Below are 21,621 nucleotides of genomic sequence, written 5' to 3'. Positions count from 1 at the left end.
CTAGAGCCTCACACCTTTCAGTTCTATTCTGAATAACACATTTTTATCACTCATTTGCACAGTCAGACAAGTTGTTAAAGAGTCAGTATTTTTATTTCACAACCAGGAAACTGAGTAGTTTTGCAGAAATTCATAGTAAATCAAGTGAAAGGCCAGAAATCTACCTTTTTTTTTTTTTGTCTTTAAACAATCTTATCAAGCTCATTTATATCATGTATCACATTATACAAAAAAAAAAAATGTGTTTTACTCTTCATAGCAAACAGTCTCTTAGTAATCATCTCACACTCACTCTTGTGAACCTAGCACAATTCCTCAATAGCCATGTGGTCTTTTACTTAACAGAACTATGTATATTTGTGATTTATTATTAATTGAAGGATAATAGAAATTTTAGCTATAGATACACTTTTTTAATGTCAGTGAAGAAACAGATTTGTGTTTAGGAGGTAATGGATTTAGTTAAAAGCTTTATTCAACTTTGTGGAATATCCTAACATTTTAATTTCAAATATGCATGTATGAGTTTTTTTAAGAGATAATTCAGGAAAATAGAAAATATGGAGTAGGTAAAAAATAAGCTATTCAAAATCTCTGGAGAAGGGTAGGATTTCATTAAGTATTAATTGATGATATATGATAAGGCAAGCAGAATAAATGTGACTTAATCTTTTTTTAAAAGTATGTTTTGAATAGAAACATTTTATGATTTATTACATAATTTCAGAAATTATGTATATTATATATATTAAAAGAAGAAATAATCCATGTCTGAATAAAATATGTTCCAACAAGAAATGAGTTCTTAAAACCTCACTGCTATCTGGTGGTAATATATCCCAACAGCAGGAAGACAACCTAAGTCTTACAAAAATAGATTGTTTTCTGTGACAAGTAGAATTTTCAAGTAACAAAGTGACACTGAATATCAGCAAGAGAAACATAATTTCTAAGCACTATTGAAAATAAATTTCTATTTGTCTAGATCTAATTTGAAGGCCATTGTGTATCATATATTTGTAAAAGTGTCTGTGTACTTATATTTTAGAAAAGTGATTCTACTGATTTTTTGTTTGTTTGTTTGTTTGTTTTGAGATGGAGTCTTACTCTGTTGCCCAGACTGGAGTGCAGTGGCACAATCTCAGCTCACTGCAACCACTGCCTCCTGGGTTCAAGTGATTTTCCTGCCTCAGCCTCCTGAGTAGCTGGGATTACAGGCGCCCACTACCATGCCTGGCTAATTTTTGTATTTTTAGTAGAGATGGGGTTTCACCATGTTGATCTGGCTGGTCTCGAACTCCTGACCTTAGGTGATCCACCTGCCTCAGCCTCCCAAAGTGCTGGGATTACAGGCATGAGCCACCACGCCCAGCCTGAAACACCCGAGGGGAACACCGTTCCTGGAGGTACTGCAATACGAGATCGATGGGTGGAGTGGACATAGCAACCTCCTATTCCATCTCCCCACTCCAAAAATCCATTTAATATATTGTTCTCAGATAGAGGACGTATCAGATATTAAACTGATAATAACAGAAACCACATTTGATCTTAGCCAAAAGGCTGAGAAGTGATACTGATTCTTTATTTTTTTTTCAAGTTTTTAAAATATCAAGATAAGAAAAAAACATAAAGCTTAGTTAATAGAATGAAAGTTTGGTTGGGCAAAATTTTTCCATGCTGTTTTCTTGTTTGTACTTATCAAGCAAATGCATCTGTGTTCATCTGTGTTTTTGTCTGTACTGCATTTGCATCATTATTGCATGATAGTTATGAAGAAAATAAATCCAAGAGAAGATATTTTAACTTTCGACTTACTTTTGATCAATATCTTTGACTCATAATATTCCATTTTGACTGATAAGCCCTAAGGATATGATTAAAGAATAAGGAATTGCTGCATTTTAGTTGTCCTAAGGAGAAATACAGAGTGAGTTTTTTGGACAATAACGCTAACGTCCACATAAAAATAAAACCAGCAGTTAATTTGGAAGAAAATCGGTTAAAATAATTGATTGATTCAACTAGATGTACTATGCAGATGGATTGTAAATAAACTCAATTCTCCCTTTATAGTTCAAACAAATGTTATTTAGTTATTTAACACTGAGAGACATTTTATCCCTCCAGTATTTATCTCAGTATTATGAATCAGGATTTCTTAACAGAGACTAGAATTGAAAGCTCTTATTTTAACTTGAGATTGTCCAAGCAAATCCATTAAAAATCAAAGCTGTACATGCCTCTAGATCAAATCTGTCAAATTTCTAATACAAGTGAAGTAAAAATGCAATCAACTTTGATGAGAAAGATCACAAGCCATCTATAATTTTAATTTGCTTAAACTCGTTATATAACCTACAACAAAAGTAGAATTATCAAAGGAGAAAATCTAGTTTTAAATTAGACACTTCAAGTGTGTGTGTTCACATTCACTAGGCTGTAACTGAATTGTTAATGACAGGCGATTTTATAGACAGAATATTTCTCCTACAATTAAGCTGTCCAGCAGAAAGAAGAAAAACCTTAATATTCAGTTTAACTGATGTACTTTTATGTTTCCTCAAGGCATGGTGTTCTACACTCCTAACACAGTTAATAAAGCTGAGAAATGGATATAATATAAAACATTTATCTAAAGAGAAATTGAAAAGTTTATGTGCATAGCAATTATTAATATAGTTAAATGATATTTCAAAATACAAACAAAAATAAATTTATATTTTGCATTCTGGTTAAAAACCTGGACTATTAAGTGAAAAAGATGTGAGTGTGATCCCTGAAGTGGCCATTTACTGTTTTTATACATTTAGGCAAGTCTCAATTTCTATATTCATAACATGGAGATAATTAGACTACCTCCTGCTTCACAGGGGCACAGACGCAGACATCTAAGATAAAACTAAGTTAAAACTAAGGATTAATTTGTATCAACTATATATATAATTATTATTCAGTATGCAAAACATAATTATTTTGGTAAATTTGGCATTGGCATTTTAACCATAATCTTTGGTCCGAAATGAACTTGGGTTTTTCAGTTATTATGAACTTGCTACTTTTAATAATCAGTTTGTCAAGTCAGCTATATCTAGATAAGAAAATGATATTGACAATTTTTCTGCCCTTTTAGTCCTTTAACAATTTCCAACTTTACTTGTTTGTCTTCAGTAGCTTCTGAATCAAGGAGATTCTTCCTCATTGAATTTTTTCACCACATTAATAAAATTTTAAAATTTATCTATATAGTAGTTTCAAAATAGTTATGCAATTAAAAACCTACACCTAAAATTTTCTCTGAAAATTAAAGACATTCAAATTATTTCTTAAAATAATTTACTCTAAAAATGTATGCTATGCAGTAGGAATACATGGCTCTGGTAGAAAAGAAAACAAACAAAAAAAAATAGACCAATAACTTTTGCTAGATCAAATGCTGTCTGTTCACAAGAAAATTCTTTTACATTTTGGAAAAAAAGAGATAGCTATGTAAGATAAATTTTCGTTCAAACAAATATAACAAGACTAAAATATAACTGAGGTTGCTGGCTTTTATACTACTTCCTTGCACTTAGCCAAAACTTGTTAATTTATATTTTGAGAACAGCATGACCTTTAAAGGTGTGTTTGCTGAAGAATAGTTTACAACTCCATTCCATTAATCTATTAAAAGTTTAATGTGTTAGACACTTTTCGCAATAGAGCAAACACATTTAAAATATTTAAAATGGGGCAAATATTTAATTTTCTGTAAATAAACAAAATGTAAATTCCATAAATTGAATGATTGGTAGTGTTTATGGAACATTAAAACTTTACCTTAATGTATTTTGGGGTCTTAAGTCATAGGGATCTGCTACTAAAATTAAGATGACTATAAAACTGTTTTTACAGTATTTCTGCAAAACACACTTCTTGGACTCAAAAGAGATCTAAGTTGCAGTAAAGTATTATAGTGACATTTCAGTAAAATTTAAAGTTTAAATTGTAGCATAAAACCTCATGTAGGAGACGTACCTAACATTCAAGATGGTAAATGTTATAATGTATGTAACGTTGCTTTATAAAATTTAAGCTTCATTCAGAAAATTAGAGTTAGTATTTTTATGTCTTTAATGTGTTGAAAAAGAGTCACCATTTTACTATTTAACACACATTAGTTTGGTATTTACTATTCAAATCGATAACCAAAACTAGTTTTAACACTTTGGACTATTTCAGGCTATACGATCATTACACATGTGATTTTAAAAAATGTACATAAGCCCTTTTACTATGGTGAAAGATGTGACAGGTGATATAGCGAAAAGCACACTGACCAGGGAGACCTAGATTCTATTCCAGACTGCCTCTAAGTTGCTTTTGTGACCTTGGGCAAGTCACTTCAAATGGAATGGAACCTTCTGGAAGACAACACACATTAAGTCAGTAGGTGTAACTGTTCATAGCTCATAGTTAAACGGTATTTGTGTTTTAAGTTACTTCCAAAAAAGCACAATTTATGCACAAAGACAAAAAAATATCAAAAATGACCTTCTGTGTTAGTCTGTTTTCACCTTGCTGATAAAGATATACCCAAGACTGGGCTATTTACAAAGGAAAGAGGTTTAATGGAGAACTCACAGTTCCACGTAGCTGGGGAAGCCTCACAATCATGGCAGATGGCAAGGAGGAGCCAGTCACGTCTTGTATGGATGGCAGCAGGCAAAGGAAGAGGTTGTGCAGAGAAACTCCCATTTTTAAAACCATCACATATCAGGACACCCATTCACTATCATGAGAACAGCACAGAAAAACCCGCCCCACCCCTATGATTCAATCATCTCCAACCAGGTCCCTCCCACAACACATGGGAATTATAGGAGCTACAAGCTGAGATTTGGGTGGGGACACAGAGCCAAACCATATCACCTTCCTAAGTAAAAATAGGAAAATCAAACAAACTAGAAATTCCAGGTTATTATAGAATGCCTAGGAACAGGCATTTCACTACAATAATTCTTATTTTCTTCATTTGGAACCACTAATAATGACGACAGAAAGAAAATCCCAACAACAAACAATTAAGTATATTTTCATCAAAACACTGCTAGTTATGATTTACCTCAGTGTATTGCTAATTCAGTAGAACCTGAATATCTCATCACAATTTGTATTTTTTTCTGCAAAGAAATGCTATCCCTAATCTACATTTTGTACCTAAGAAACATTTCCTTCCTTTATTAAAAATCTCAAATCACTACATAATTCCTAGGCTAAATTATCTACCACCAGTAACTCAGTCCACATGGCAATGGTGAAAAGCTCATGGAATCTTTAGTTACTCCTGACTAAATTGATGATGACTTTAGGCAAGTCATTTAGCTAATCTGGACTAGCCCAATTCTTCATTTGAAAAACAGAAATGGACAAAAGAAAGGGAAGATAAAAACGTCTGGCCCAGCTAATCCACAGGGTTGTTTGAAGTGTTAAATGATTATATGTAAAGGCTTCTTTCAAGAAAACATTCACTAATAAATATCACCTTTATGTAGAACTGTAGTTTTAAGGAAACTTTACAATAAGGATAGTGTTTTTCTTATATTCAATGGCACTTCAGCAAAATATGTGTCATCATTTATACTTTTAAGTCTACTAATTAATTCATGGTATTCACTAGAGAAACTAAACAGAGTTTGCTTCTCTAATAGCAAAATATATTTTTGTAATAGTTTCTAATAATCTAATTCTTCCAATGGAAAACAAAGTACAAGCTCAGTGGATAAAACTATTCACCCCACATGGTTAACTACTATTACAGAAATCTGTTATGGAAATGATTGAATGTAATTCGAATAAAATTAGAAACTTGAAACCTACCAAAGTTCTGTGATCAAGCATTGCCAGTACTCAGCCAGAGTAATACACCTTAGTGTATTATTAACAGTCTATATCTAAGTCATCCCATAGCCATAATTTTCTTTTTTGCTCCCAAATACTCTCCCTCTAGACCTATTATCACAAATATTTTTATCTTCACAGAGAAGACAATCTTTTGGAGTTTGACTCTGGTTTCTGAAACTATTTGAAAATAGAACCAAATCCTAATTTGTTTTCCAAGTTAGTATTCCTTTCTTGTTCAATGTGATAACATCCTTATTTCCTAGTCCACTATTGACTACTGTATAATTGTATAGTTATGTTATCATATGTTTTAAATTACTAAAGTCAGGGATATTACAATAGTTTTGCCAAATAAGATTCAATAAGTGCTCACTGAAACTTTCTAATACAAATTTAAAACTCCTAAACAAGTAAATATATTCCAAATTTTTATTTAATATATACCCTTAATTATATTTGAACCTAATAAATTGGTGCATATATTAGCTGATAAAACAAATATTATTCCAGGTATAAGAACAAGGATCTACTACTGTCTCTGACACCTAAAAGGTATGTGATTTTAAGAACAGAGAAACTTGTTTTGCCTCCTTCCTCATATGTTAAAAATATATAATATATGCAATACCTGTTTCACAGAACTGTTGTGAGATTCAGATGAGACAAAATCTGCCAGAGTACCCTAAAATGCAATGAAAGCAATTTAAAAGTGATAATGTAATTATTTACATAGTAAAATCTGTGATATTAGTGATATTGCCTTTAGTAGTTACTGCAAAGTGCTATTTCTAGTATTTTCTTTAGTTTTTGTGTTAAATTTCATGATAAATCTGCTTTGATTTTTAGTTTACCTGTTTCAAAAACTTAGTAGCTTCAGTTAAAACCAAAGCATGTTCTTAGGTGATCTATTAATGTGAAAACCTGCAATTATTTTTGCATCAATCTAATAGTTGCTATCGTTGGTATAGGATATAAATAATATATAAAGTGTAATGATATTTTAAAGGAAATACTGGATATCATGTTCTCAAAGTGTCTTCCATTTCTCTGAATCATGATGCTTATTTGAGTTGTCAGTCCTTATCCTGGAACCTAATTGTAACTTAGAATTGTAATTTTGTTCCTAATGAATATAATCAATCCAGTTCCTTTAATGTTCTTACTAATTCTTTTGTGATCCTATCATATTATTAGCAATTGTAAGTACTTAGACATTTAGTATATATTATATGGTATTGTCTTCTGGCTAATATTGCTCAACTTTCACTGCCATCTCTTTAAAATCTGTTCTTCAAGTATGTGATTTATGATTAAAATTTCATCAAGTTATGCAATATTTTCCTGTAATTAAAAGTAAACTCATTCTAAGATCTACTCAAATTGATTCTGAACCTGGAAATATAACTGACTTAAAGGTATGAAACTGAATTGGAATACTTTGACACCATTATTTTGTTTAATATTTTGAACAATTCTAGTATTTGCTAGATTAGGCCAAGAAGTTATTTCATATTTTTTCCAGTTATGAGTCTGAGATAGTCTGATTTTTTACATGTATTTCATTACATATGATTTTTTTATTTTAATGCCATTATAAATTAACTCAATTGTTTCTCATTGTCTTAGAACATGAACAGATTGTGTTCATAGAACTGATATTTCTACTTACCATAGAGTAAGTTTTCTTCTTTATTCTTTGATAATGGAGTATGAAGATGTTTTGCTATGTATTTGTTTTGTCTTGATTCTTATATTTCTTTTCCTTTTTGTATATTTTGGATTTTCCTTCTCAATAAAAAATTCTAGAGAGATATAGGGTATTTTGGCTGCTATACGTGCCCCATTAGGTACATGGAAACAGTCTATGCTTAAATGATAAGGTTTGGATTCGTGTACCTACCCAAATTTCATGTCCAGTTTTAATCCCCAGAGTTCAAGGAAGGGCCTGGTGGAAGGTGACTGGATCATGGGGCTGGATTTTCCCCTTGCTATTCTTGTGATAATGAGTGAGTTCTCATGAGTTCTGATTGTTTAAAAGTGTCTGGCACCTGCCCCTGCTCCCCTTTCCTCCTGCTTTGGCCATGTAAAACGTGACTCCTTCCTCTTCGCCTCCTGCCGTGATTGTAAGTTTCCTGAGGCCTCCCTAGCCATGCTTCCTATACAGCCTGTAGAACTGTGAGTAAGTTAAACTTTTTTTCTTTATAAATTACCCAATCTCAGGTAGTTCTTTATAGTAATGCAAGAACAGACCAATACAGAAAACTGGTAGCAAGAGTAGGGTTCATACCCACATGGGCACTAGCTTAACATTATTAAGTAATGTTAAGAGTAATGAAATCCAAGGCAATTTTGGCAGACACTCAAGCTCATTTAGCACTTACAAAAACATTTTAATCCAATTGGCCCTTTATCTCACTGAGATCCTCAAATTATTACCACTAAACAAGCTTTGCTGTTCCTGTAAGTATCAGAGCTTAGAAAAGACTAGTGCAGTTTCATTGGGAAGGTGATGACTTCTGAATCTCAATGGTACAATTAAGACATTAATTCCAATGCTGAAGTGAAAACTTTCAGTTGTTTTCCTAACCCTGCTAGAACCACACCGTGTCTTCTAACAAGCACAATTAAAACATTTGCACTTATTGCAATGGTTGCTTTTAATGTCATTTGTTTTAATTTGATACTGTTTCTGAGCTGCACATAAAGAAATGTGAACTATGAAAGTTTTCCTAAACTGATAATGCATGAAAGTTTCACTTAGATTAAGGGACTATTCTGCTGTATTCTAAGATAAAAGTCCAGTTGTGAGGAAGGTGGTTAGCATGGTGTCTAACCTACCATTTGTTCCCATTTTGAGGCCCTTTTTCTTTGCGATAACAAATACAAAATAATCTCTACCAAGTGTCTTTCGTTGTTGCTGTTGTTGTTGTTCTGCAAAATGTGAATACTAATAAGAAAATTAAAAAAGTCTTCAAACTAGGTAAATGAAAATCTAATTGGCCATTTTACTCTAAAATCTGAATGATTAGCTGATATGTTTAATTTTGATATTCCACAAACCAATTATCTTTAGGGATCTATACTATACTAAGACTTCTCAGAGCTTTTGGATTTCTTTAAAAAGATTTTAACATATTGGTACACTATTGACACTGTATGATGAATGGTTTTCATTTTTGAAATGGTATAATCGTATGTACAAAGTGTCCATGAAATAGATTTGACTGTAAAATGAACAAGCAACTGGTTGTTATTCTGAACTACAGCTTCAACCAATATAATCATACCAAAGGTTAAAATCAAATTTAACCTCTACATGCAAATAATTGTAAATCTATTTGAATTTAAAACTTTCATCCATTGCACATACCTAATTTTTTTTGTTGTTTTTAATAAATCCTGTTACCCTTGGCTTACTTCATCTTTATCATGTTTGTTTACCAGACTATGAATTAGCCCCTTTCGGATAACTGTAGTTTGAGAGGCAGCAGCTTCCATGTGTACAGGGAGCTTGTTAGAAATGCAGAATTTCAGCCTCACCTAGAATCTACTGAATCAGAATCTGCATTTTAACATTTCCAGATGATCTGTCTGCACATTAAAGTTTGAGAAGCACAGGAATAGAATGTAATTTCCTAGAAACTGCAGTTTAAAATAACAAGTTGTTAGCAGTGATGCTGATTGATTAGTAATTGTATATTGGTTCTATTTCTTTCTAAAGTGTTTTGATTCTGTTGTATATGCCAACCACCCAATTTTTGAGCATTAGCCTTATATTCCCTTATCTGTTTACTCCTGTATGCAGTTCTGAGGCATTCAAAATGTCTGTGACTTTCAATGAATTCAAATGCTCTTTCTTAAGTAATCCTGCTTTGCACTCATGGCCATTATAAAATGGCCAGCATACGTTGTAACTGCTTTATTTTATGGACGCTAAAACTGAATTCATGGACTAAGAAAGGCTGCAGACAAGGAAAGCTTTAAGAACTGTGGAGGCAGACTGAAGGGTAAAAGGTCACTGTCAAACTGAGCAAATTCTTTCCCAATCTAAAAAGAAAGGCAAAGGAAATTCTGCCTGATGAGCTCTCACGTAAAGGTTTTGTCCTGTTTGTGTGTGTTCAGTGTGTGAGTTTATTACCTATTCTTAAGCCTCTCTTTAAAGAAAATTAATGTATTCACGTTTTGGAAGATTTTGATTCTCACAACCTAGCAAACAACCATCAAATAACAATTAAGGTATTTAAGGTATTCTCTTTTCTTTCTTTCTTTTTTTTTTTTTTTTTTTCTTGAGACGGAGTCCTGCTCTGTCGCCAGGCTGGAGTGTAGTGGTGCGATCTTGGCTTACTGCAATCTCTGCCTCGTGGGTTCAGGCGATTCTGCCTCAGCCTCCCAAGTAGCTGGGAGTACAGGCACACAGCACCACGCCCAACTAATTTTTGTAATTTTTTTTTTTAGTAGAGACGGTTTCACCATGTTGGCCAGGATGGTCTCGATCTCTTGACCTCGTGATCTGCCCGCCTCAGCCTCCCAAAGCGCTGGGATTACAGGCCTGAGCCACGGCGACCAGCCAACAACACTTAAGGCATTCTAAATACACAATATGAGAAGTAAAAGAGAGAAGCTATCCAAGGCAGTTTCAAAAAGCTTGCATATTTCACACTAAACTGAAAATCAGGCCCTATCATCCAGCACTCTGGTAGTTCTCTTTCTTCTCTATTTGATTTCCTTTCTCCTCACCTCTTCCTCTCTATCACAAAGTAAAATAAAGCAGTCTAAGATTACTCAGGAAAGAAAGGAAAGCTTTGCTTTGGCATAATTCTCCCGCCTACCTTTGCCTGGCCTATACTCCCTAACAAACGCACATATGCCCTGACATAGAGAATGAGATTATGTAGCAAACATCAAATTTTAAAGAATGCACTCAAAATCTTCCCCAGATTACATTTAAAACTTAAAGTAAATGTGTACTTAACTATTTAGGGTAAATATGCATTTATAAAAACAAAACCATCCTTCCAGGAATGTATATTTCTAGCCATTTTAAGTAAATGGGCTTTTCCAGTCATTTTTTAAAAAATTAAAATACTTAATGCATTGATACTTGAATCCGTTCACTTGTTTTCCATATCAAAACATCATTTTTTATGTTTTACAACATAATATGCACAATACAGGTGTTTTAATCATCTCTATTCAAAACAAAATGTGGGAAACAGTATTTTCTAGATCTGAGTCAGAGTGGGAAATTGTTTACTGCAACAAAAAACAAACAAACGAACAAGTTTTGGACACATTTAACTTTCTGATAAGATACTATTATTAAATTTGAGCAAAGGTAATTAAAAAGCCCTACATGGTGGTGTTTTAAAATTCTAAACACATTGGAAAGCAGGGAACAAGTATGTTTGTGGAATTAAATTAATTCATGCTATCACCCAGTACCTTACATGAACTCCTGTAGCACTCACATCACATCCCTGAGCCTTCCTTTACTTATCTGTAAACTGAGAGGTTTGGACTAAATTATCTTTCTGGTCCCTTCCACTTCCAGAGTCTACAAAACCTGCACCATACTTGGTGTGCTGTAATGTAGAGTGACAATGAATATTTGTTGAATTCAATTTGATGTGACTATATATTACTTTGTTGTTGCTGTCATTCATTGTTTTAGCCCTATTAGAATATAAGTTTTTCAAAGATAGTACTCTCTGAAATTTCCTTAAGGGCCACCCTTCACATTTAAAGTATTGCAATGCTGGACAAGCCATAGGTCTTTAGTTATTGATGGTTAATGAATCAGTCTACTGCTTTGTGTAAAATATCACAGGATTTTTTTTTTTCCCTTTGCAAAGGGCCTTGAAATAACTTACAATTCCTTCATTTTACTTTTGGAGAAATTGAAGTCCAGGGAGGTGAAGGTTTTTGCCCAAGGTCACTCTCTAGACACTAATAAAACATAAATCATACAAGACCTTGTGTTCACACAATTTAAACCCCTGCTCTCACTGTACCTAAAAAGAGTTTGTAATCTGAAGACAACAAACAATGATTTGTATTTTGGGGGCTTAATATCCTTTTGGTTGATATGATACAAACCCACACTCAACTGATTACCAAAGATATGCTGCTTCCAAAATGTCATGTCAGGAAAAAAACACTACCTAAAAATCATTGGCAAACATCCCTTAAAATAAATCTTATGTAAAAATACAGGTGTTCTAAAGAAATGACAGTAGGATACTAGGATATACACTAAATATTTGCTACATTAAGTAAACTCAAACTTTATGGGCTGTCATTATGATGTGTCATAATTAAATTACTTTGTAAACAAAATGGAAGAAGCGTATGAGCATGTACTGCTAACATTTCAATAGTTCTACCATTTATTTAATATATATAATTAATATATATTAAATATATAAATAATATATAATTATGATTATATATTATAAATAATATTATAAACAATATATATGAAATCATATTTTTACAATGCCTAGTGCACAAAGACACTAAATAGGAGAATATAATGCTGGTAGAAAATTAACTGACAAACTTATTTTAATATATTTGAATATACTCATCTTTGAAATTTTTATTTTTTAATCCAAAACACATTATATGTTTTGCTTTTTACATTCAGAACTTTGACAACATATACTTAAAGATACAAGAGAGGCAAGAAGGGATGTTAGGAAAAGACCTGGCTTGGAGACTAAAGACCATCAATCCTCTTGAGGCTTCCCCTCTTAATTCTGGAAATCCTTAGGGAGCTGATTTTATCAGTGGGAACTTCAGTCTCCCCATTGGCAAAATGGGTATAACCATGCCTTCTTTTTCTATTCAAAAATTTTTATGAGACTAAAATAAAATAACTTTTTAAATGATATAAAAATATAAAATACTATACATATTGAAGGAGTTAAAGAATGAATCAAAATAAAGGTGACAGAAAACAATCTTTTAATTTCATTTTATGTGATGATAGTAACTGAATTATATAATGAGTTAAAATCTCAATTTGCACTCTAATCACTTAAGGATTTTTAAAAGAAATGACTTTTCCTTTAGTTTAATTAAAATCCATCAGCAAATTAATTGTATCATTGTCATGCTAAAAGTTAGATTCGATTATTAAAACAGTTTTTATTGAACAGAGACAAATATTCTTCCGGAACTTATTCTCTTCTTTCATTTTCCTTTCCTCTTATTTACCCAAATCTACACATTCAAGAGAGCAGGTGTACAAAAATCATTCTTTCAGATTTGGGCTGGAAACAAAAGTTATAGCCACTGATGTTCTTTGTCTTAATATGTATTATATTGATCCAATGTAGACATTAGAGACAACTAAAAGGGCAGTTTAAATCCTTGAATAGTTGAGGATTTTTAGATTGCAAAAAGATAATAGGTACATTTATAATTTCTGGCAAGCCACTCCTCAAATTCCAACAGTAATTGAAAAATACTCTTTTTCCCATGTTTTGCTGCTGTTTGATAATGAGAATGCAGTCTTTCCCCAGATGTAACTGAATATCAAAAGACACTTTCAATCTAAAATACCTTTCTCTATCTGATAAACCTTTATTTTACAATGAACCTTGCACAGAGAATAAATCTTGAGGGACCATGGCACATAGGTCATTTGATGTTTTCTCCTAACAAAAGATGACCACATTTTAGAGACAATGCCTTCGTGAAGAACTTCTATTGAAAAATAACACCTTTCAAATATGATTAATTTGAACATTGCAAGCCAGTTTGGAACATCAAGACATCTTACCTAGTTTTCTTCATTCTGGATACTGAATGATCAATAAAGTCGTCAAATAACAGAACTCTGCTCAGACAATGACATGTAATTTGGAATGTTGTAATATAAAGTCAATCCAATTAAATGTTCCAAAATATTTTATTTTTCCCAAAGGTAAAATGTATATATGTCTTTGATGAAAAATGTATTTTTACAGCATACTCTTTCTTCCCTTCCCAATTCCCAACGATGTTGAATCAATTCCACTGAATGTAGAGAGAGAAGGACGATATGAGAATTGCACCTTTACTATACACACACAAAAGTAATTTTCGAAGAATGCAGTTAAAATAAAAAAACAAGGGCTCCTTTGCCTTTGAACATTGGTAACTGTATGTTGACATGAACGCACGTTGACACAGGCCTTAAAATCCTGTGTGTGGGCAGAGGGGGTCTGCTGAGGGGGCTGCCTTCTCAAAATATTTAAACTTGAGCCACTATACCAATCCCACAAAGCAAAAAAAAATAAATAAAATAAAATAAAATAAAGAGGGGAGAAGGGAATAAAATAAGAAAATTTCACCGAAAATATAAAAGGAATGACCCAGGGGAAGAGAATATAGCAGAAAGGATGGCATGCAGAGAAACAGTGTCAGGAGTGTGTCAGTGAAAAATTCAGAAAGGTTGGAAATACTCCCCAAAGTACAATATTTGAATCCCTAGCCACAACCAAAGGAAAACAGACATTTGCAGGCATAATAAAAATATATAACAAATTGAAGGAATTCCACTAAAAGTCTTGTGTGAAATAAAGCAGCAAAAGACACAGAAAGGAAGAAACCTTGATGAAGAAAATGTGGCAAGTCTAAGCAAGTTTCAAGTAGAGTGGCTGGCTTTTCTTTCCCCTTAGCTTCTTTGAGGTCAATGAAAGATAGGACAATCCAAGGTGGCTAATAGGGAGGAGGATGTAAAAGGGGGAAATGAGTGGACAAATTAGCAGGATAATTAATGCAGGGGAAAGAGGCGGGGGATAGCTGACTTAGAGGAGGAAAAAGAAGCGAGATAGAGCTATTTGTTAGTGCCTAAAGGGAGGAAAAAGATGAGATTAAGAGGCTCTAACTGGTTGTAGAAAGAAGGCTGAGCAGGTAAACTGTTACATGATGTAGGGTTCAGAGATGATGTAGGGATGTGTGTAGAAATGGGGTGAGGTGAAGACGAATGTGCTTGCAAGTTGCTGAAGGAGTGGGGGTCTCCCCTGGATAAAGAGAGTTTACTCCATAGATGGAAGATGGAGAATTTTTCGAAGGCTGGATGGGGAAAGTGAGATGGTAAAAAGATCTAAGTGGATAGATGATGATGCCTAAAGAGAAATGTTCTTCCCCAAAGTAGCCTTCCTTTCTTTCTTAGTTATACTGATTAGCTTTAGGTCCTATTCATTCATTTGTCCTCTTTTCTGAATGTTACATTATCTTCTTAACATATTTGCCTCCACTCTCTACTGTAATACATCAATGTATTCAATTCTTCATTTACATGCAAACAACAATAATATTTCTACTGTGTGCTATCTATTGCCCAATTTTCTCAGGCTATTTTGTTGTTGTTACTTTAACAAATTTGCTGGAAAAAATCGTCAAAGGTGTTTTAGGTCTACAAAACACACATATACCTCTAAACTTTGTAACAAGACATCAAGCCCTCATGCCCTCCCTTACTTATTCTGTGTGGGGAATGACCTTCCAGATATATTTCTTGGCTAGCCACTGACCAGGAATGACTATTTTTAAAACCACAGACCTCTCCCTCCTTTATGAACCTCTTCTCGACCTCTTAACAAAAATGAATTCCTCCCTCCATTATGCTCAATTACACCATTTATCACATTGTATCCTAGATCCATAAGAGTGTCATGGCTCAAAGAGGCCCATGCCATGTTTGTCATACTCTCTTTTGTATTCCTAGAACCTAGCACATTGTCTGGCACAGTAGGTGACTAATTAAAGTTTGTGGATTCTTCAGTGAATAAATACAGGGATGACACCTCCTTTAAAATGTGAAGCAAGATTCTTGGAGAGAATTAGCTTTCAAAAGTTCATTCCCTGTATAATTCTTTCCCACTAAGAAAACGTGGCTGCCATACATATTTTTTCAATGTAGCTCAAAGCCAGTGGCTTATATAAACTCTCCTTGTCGATGTGCCTCCCCTTTCTCCACCAAGAATCTTATAAATTCCAGCTAAAGGCTGTTGTGGACTGCTTGCGCAGAGAAAAAGAATTTTCTGCTTTCTGAATCTTTTAACCAGATTTCTTCCCTGCCACCAGCAGTCTGGAAGCTCTCTATCAAGAATTTCTATCTTGCAAAAAATATAAAGTTTTGAACACCATGAGAAGGAAGAACGTGAAACCTGCAATCCCTTTTGCCAGGGCTTTCAGCTGCTGAAATCCAGCATTACCTGGGCGTCCTTCAGAATCCATTCCGGTGACTAAAAGGCCAGGGAGTCAGGGGAAGGGGCAGGGAGTGGGGGTGCATAGTTTATTTCAACCCTTAGTAAATGATTGAACTCTAGAAAATGAGTGTGTTTTATGCTTGGTCGGAGTTTCTTTCCCATTCCTGTATTTCAGACGCACAGCAACTTTAAGTTTACTGCCAGCTATACGTCATGAAAGGGAAGCTTTTCATCAAAGGGAAGAAGAAAAGGAAGGAGGAAAAATCCTACTTTTACAAAACAGAGTAATTCTTTGCTTCTGCTCCCTTTCCCCACATCTCTCACCTGCGTCCAAAGCAAAACACAGTAGGTAAGCAGTTTGTTGTGAAACAGCTTGAAGGTTTTTTTTTTTTTTTTTTCCTTTGGAAGGTAATTCTGCTCCAGGCGCCAGTTGCCTCTACACGCCCTGCCTCTGCCCCTCCCTCTTGCCCTGTGCAACCTTCCCCAACTGCATGCTGCGGCCCTTCTACCAAAGCTAAAGAAGGAATTGTCCGCAATCAGGAAAACAGATTAGCCTCAAATTTGGCAAAGCAGGGGCTTGCTCCTTAAGACTAGAAGAGCAAGCTCAGAAGGGAAGCCGCAGCGGGCTTCCGTCTTAAAGAAACCTATTCCTGCATCATCCCAATTTGGAGCGCGTGTCTCTAAATAAAGAGCACGGTGGTCTTTCCCCCACGGCAGTAGTGGATACAGCCTTTCCGCAACTTCCAATTTGCAGTTTCTTCTTTCTGTGAAGGGGACTCCCCAGCCAGCGCTTTCGCCTAAGGTTACAAACCCTCCCCCACCGCACAATTTTGTGGGAAAAATGACCCTCCCCGCCTTCTAGAGAGCTTGCTCTGTGACAGGCGAAGCAGCAGCCACGGGCTTTTTAAAGAGGCCGGTCTTCCCAGCCTTCTTTTTTATCACCCGAGGGGAGAGAAAACAGCAGAAATTTAACACCGGTTACTACTATTATTGCATCTGGAACACTTGCCCTCTAAAATGTTGCTAAATAAGTAAATTCACTGTGAATAGTTAAGGTGCAAGCTGAAAAAGGGAGAGAGCTGGGGCGCGGAGGAAAGGAGGAAATGGAGGAGGGAAGACCCCAAATCCGGGTTTGAACTCCGGGTTTAAATCCGGCGGCGGGCCGCCAGCAGTGGCCACCCCCGCCTCCGGCGCTTTAGCGCGCCTCTGAGGAGCGAGGGACTGGAAGAGGGGGGCTGCGAGCCGGGACCCAGGAAGGGCCAAAGGGACACGAGGGCGGCTGCGCGCAGGGAGCGCGCGGGGCAGGGCTGCTCGCGCTTGCGGGTCGGACTCGCAGCTCGGCTTCCTATCGGCCGGGCCAAGCCTCTCTGCAGCTGACATCATTGCCAGAGGAGGGGCTGCCCCTGCCAAGGCGACTGAAGAACAGGGTTCTCGGGCCTGGTAGGCAAAGGCGCTCCCTTGCCGCTTGGCGAGCGTGGCGCCCTGGCAGCTGCAGCGGGACTCAGCTTTTGGGAACTGCACGCGCAATTCTTAATTTAGTCGAGGGAGAAAGGTATCTTTAGACCTTAGCGCATCCATCTCTCGGTTCTTTCGTCAAAACCGCCCGCACACCGTCCGCGCTCTATGATGAACCAGACAAAGGCAAGAAAGGGGGAAACGTGTACATACACTATTACTTCGACTTGCTTCCAATTGCTTCCCCACCCCCATCCCATCCCCGCCGCGACACACACACACACACACACACACACACGCATACACACACACACAGACCCACAGAGGAAAGGCCAGCCCTGGCGCTGGAATTTCCTGCCGGGATTGCGAGAGTTTGTTTCAAACAAGATTAAAAGTGGAATTCCGTCAATCTTTACCAAGTTGCGCTGGTGCCCGCAAGTACCGTTTCCTTTTCTATTTTGAGTCACACCTGTTTTACTTTTTAGCGGGCCTAAGAAGACGGTCGCTTTAAGTCACAAAACACCGCTATGTTCTCAGGTGTTGTGCTCAGCGTTCGGAATTCTCCGCATGCTCCTCAGGTTGTTTCCTGGTTGCAGCGCTAAGAGCGCACAGGCGACTGCTATGACACCATCGCCTCCTCCCCATCTTTGCTGCCCCCCTCCCCCTTCTACCCGGATTTTCAACCAGTTTCTTCCACACACTTTTCTTCGTACAAACAGATCCTAGGCTGGATTTAAATCCCATTTTGTGATGTTTCCACACAAGAAAATGACACTTTAAAATTTTTTATTTTGTTTGTTGTTGAGCTTTCTTTTTCTTTTGTCCTAGCCCCTCTTCCCCACGGTTTCTGCTTTGTGGGTGTGTGCCGCAGTGGCGCAAATAACAATTCCCAGCCCCCAGCCCCCATTTTGCATCGGAGAGGCTAGGGCTCACCCATAAGCGCTTCACATGAGCAGCCTAGCGCCCCACACCCTAAGCCGCAGGCGGGTGAAGCAGAGGAACGCGGAATAAATCATTCTGAAGCAAAAGGGCCCATCTTCGGTTAAGCTCTAAAAGTCTTTCCTTGGGAGAGGCAAGGAAGCGGCTCTGGCTATACACTCTGAGAAAGTGACCGCTCCTCCTACCCCTCAGTCCCTTTGCGACTAAGCGCTCAGATGCAAGTCCCAGCTGCAACCCGGGCGGACTGCCGCTCCGCTCTTCTAAAGTCTAAAAAATGCACCCGTTTGCGGCTGCTCGCTTTTAAAAAGTCACATTTTCCGATGAATCTCTTTTAAAAGGTACATTACTTTTCTCGGGGGGGGAAAAAAAGCCGTTTTATCGCTACGCGCTTTAAGAAAAAGAATTCCTTTGTGAGGACGTGAACTGTTTCTCGGTTCTCTCTCAGAAAACACCATCTATTTATGGGATAAGTGGGCGGTTTATTGATTTATTTATTTGGCCAAGGGATAACAAGTCATTTCTTTAGAGAAAGGGGAACCCTTTTATGTCTGGCAATACTCTTAGAAAAGTCATTGTTTTAAAAATGAGAAAACGATGCCGTTTTCCGGCTAGATTATAAGTTGGTTTAAAAAAAATAGGCAGTATTTCTCACACCTACCATCTCTACATCCAGCAGGTGCTGGCTGAGTATAGCCCCATAAATAGGGCGGGAAGGAAGGGCGGGGAGGCGAGCGCCAAGAGAAACAGCACCGGGAACCCTGTGCGCTCCTGGCTCTCCTGGCTCTCCGCTCTGCGCCAAGGGTCGTACCCTGAAGGGTTGGAGCCAGCCTGGCAGGGATCCAAACCCGAGCCCCCAGAGGAGCGCAGCGAGGCCGGGGACAGTTTCTCGGCTACAGGCATCGCCCCTCAGCTCCGATCGCTCTGCCGGGCGACTCGGGAGTCCGGAACGTGCTCTTTTGTCAACACCCGCCCCAATCTTAGAGTTTCCCTCAGCCTCACTGAAGCTGGCTGCACCCATTAAAGGGAGAGACCTTTTTGCACAGCCAATGTCGGGGAAATTCATGCGCCGACACATTTCTGACAAAAGTGAGAGTTTTCCCAAAGTAACCAAGCGCAGCGGTGGCAGTGCCAAAAAGATATTCTCCCTGCGCTCTCCTCCGGGGTTTGCTCTTTCTCTTACCTCCTGGGAAGAGAAGGGGGAAGGGAGAATAGCAGAAGCGTCTTTAAAACCACCCGGTTGTCGTAGTTCAGACCTCAGGGGCAGGCAGCGGGCAGTGTCCGCGCACTAAGTGTGGAACTCACGCCTCCCTGGCAGCACCCTGTACAGATACCCAGTCCGGTTACTTACCTATTAACGATCCCTTTAGAGTAGAATGAAGAGGTAAAACGAAAAGGAGAAAAAAAGGCTTCCGCCCGCTCCACGGAGACTGCGACTGCTGTAGCGGGCTCTACCGCCACAGCTCGCAGTCCGCAGAGCAGCCGGAGTCGCTGAGGTTGCTTCTGAGGCTATTCAGGCAGCCCGGGCTGCCTGTACTGCCTGTATCGCCGCTGGCTCTGCCACTCTGCGCACTCTGTTTGGCTTGCCTTCCGCTTTGCCGCGCGAGCAGCTGAGTGCAGCTCCTGCTCACAGCTCCTCCCGCCCCGACAGTTCGCCGACTGCAAGGAGCCAGTGCCGAGCCAGCCCTTTTGAATGGCGAGGGGGAGGGACTTAACAGAGGGGGAGAAAGGGGGAAGGAAGGGGGGTGAACCAGGGGAAGGCGTGGGGAGAGAAGTGAACCAGTGTCCGGGCCGCCTGCTGGGAAGGGATGGCGCAGCACCAACTGCTGAGTACCCCCCTCTGGTCCCCACTCCCTGCACCTCACATCCCCCATCCATCCGGGGGCGGCCCCTCCCCGCTGACGGAAAACCAGAAAGAAGGGCGGGGGAGAGATGGAGGTAAGCTTAGGAAGTTACTGCTCGCCTCCTGGAGAAGGAGGCCGAATGCGTGCTGGCGGCACTCTCCCGTGCGGGACCCGCTGCTGGAGAAAACGCGCCGCTTTCGGGCTGCTAGCTTTCCTGAGCAAAACCCAGGGCATGCAGTGTTCTCCTCGGTCCTCTGCTCGCTGTTCTCTTAGGCTTCCCTTTAAGTTTCACTCATTCACATTTTCTCAGAGAAGTTTGATTTTTCTTGTGTGTTTTTCTTGTGATCCCGCGGGCTGCCCTGACTCCAGCTAGAGAACAAGCATCCTATAGCACCATTTTCTCATACAAAGGATACTTAAGGCAGACTAGGGGAAGTAGGGGCAGGAGCCTGGCAAAGTCACAGTTGGAGCTGAGAGGCTGTCTGCATATATCTTACTCAACTGTGAGCGGGATCTGGTACTTCGATCGCCTTTCCAGATTAATCCTCTGACAGCAGCGAAGGGGTGTGTGTGTGTGTGTGTGTGTGTGTGTGTGTGTGTGTGTGTGTATGTGTGTGTGTGTGTGAGAGAGAGAGAGAGAGAGAAGGAGAAGTTCTAGCGACCTAGCATTTGGCTACCCCAGAGAGCAAGCAGGAGTGAGTCAGGTGGCATTGCTGCCAGAGACCAGGCAGCGTCGCGGGCGTGGACGGCGCTTTTCCAAGGTAGGAAAGGGTGCGAGAGGGAGGAAGCCAGCCCGGAGCCTCATGCCTGGTGCTTACCAGCGAGCTCTGGCTGCCTGGTGGGCGACGGCTGGGTGGGCATTGGGGTGCCAGGTCCCCAAGGACCACTAAAGCTACCAGGACGTATGTGGCTGGTATATGCCTTCGAAGGGTCGTGGGTATAAGGAAGTGGGGCCAATTCCCCCGTTCCTGGCATGTGATTAAAAAACCAATAGTAACAACATCAAAACCACCCCAGCTGGTCAAGGAACAACTCCTTCAATTTACCCAGGGGCCAGAGAATGAACCAGGTGAATTTTCTAAATTCCTCTCTCCAGAAAGGTGTACGATTTTATGGGGAAAATCCACTTTCCGTGCTTATCTTGTAGAAAAACTTATCTTTCTGGTGTTGTGCAATTTTTTTTTTAAAGGAGGTGGCTCTTTTTCCTGAAACAAAAGGAGAAAAAGTAGAGAATGTTTTAGAGCACCAAGAACCCAGTATCCATTTTTTATTTTTTAGTCTACTGAATGGAAGAGGAGATG

At 38.3% G+C, this 21,621-nt stretch overlaps 1 non-coding gene across 1 annotated transcript; it reads right to left on the bottom strand.

The window, feature by feature from the left end:
* Positions 1-1,384: 1,384 nt before the first annotated feature.
* Positions 1,385-1,575, bottom strand: LOC114675282 (U2 spliceosomal RNA). The gene has a single exon (XR_003726358.1). It is a non-coding gene; the product is annotated as a U2 spliceosomal RNA (small nuclear RNA).
* Positions 1,576-21,621: the final 20,046 nt, after the last annotated feature.

Source organism: Macaca mulatta, chromosome X (assembly GCF_049350105.2).
Source record: "Macaca mulatta isolate MMU2019108-1 chromosome X, T2T-MMU8v2.0, whole genome shotgun sequence".
Classification (NCBI taxonomy): Eukaryota; Metazoa; Chordata; class Mammalia; order Primates; family Cercopithecidae; genus Macaca; species Macaca mulatta.
Note: the sequence above shows the minus strand (reverse complement) of the source record. Positions and strands in the feature narration are given on the sequence as shown.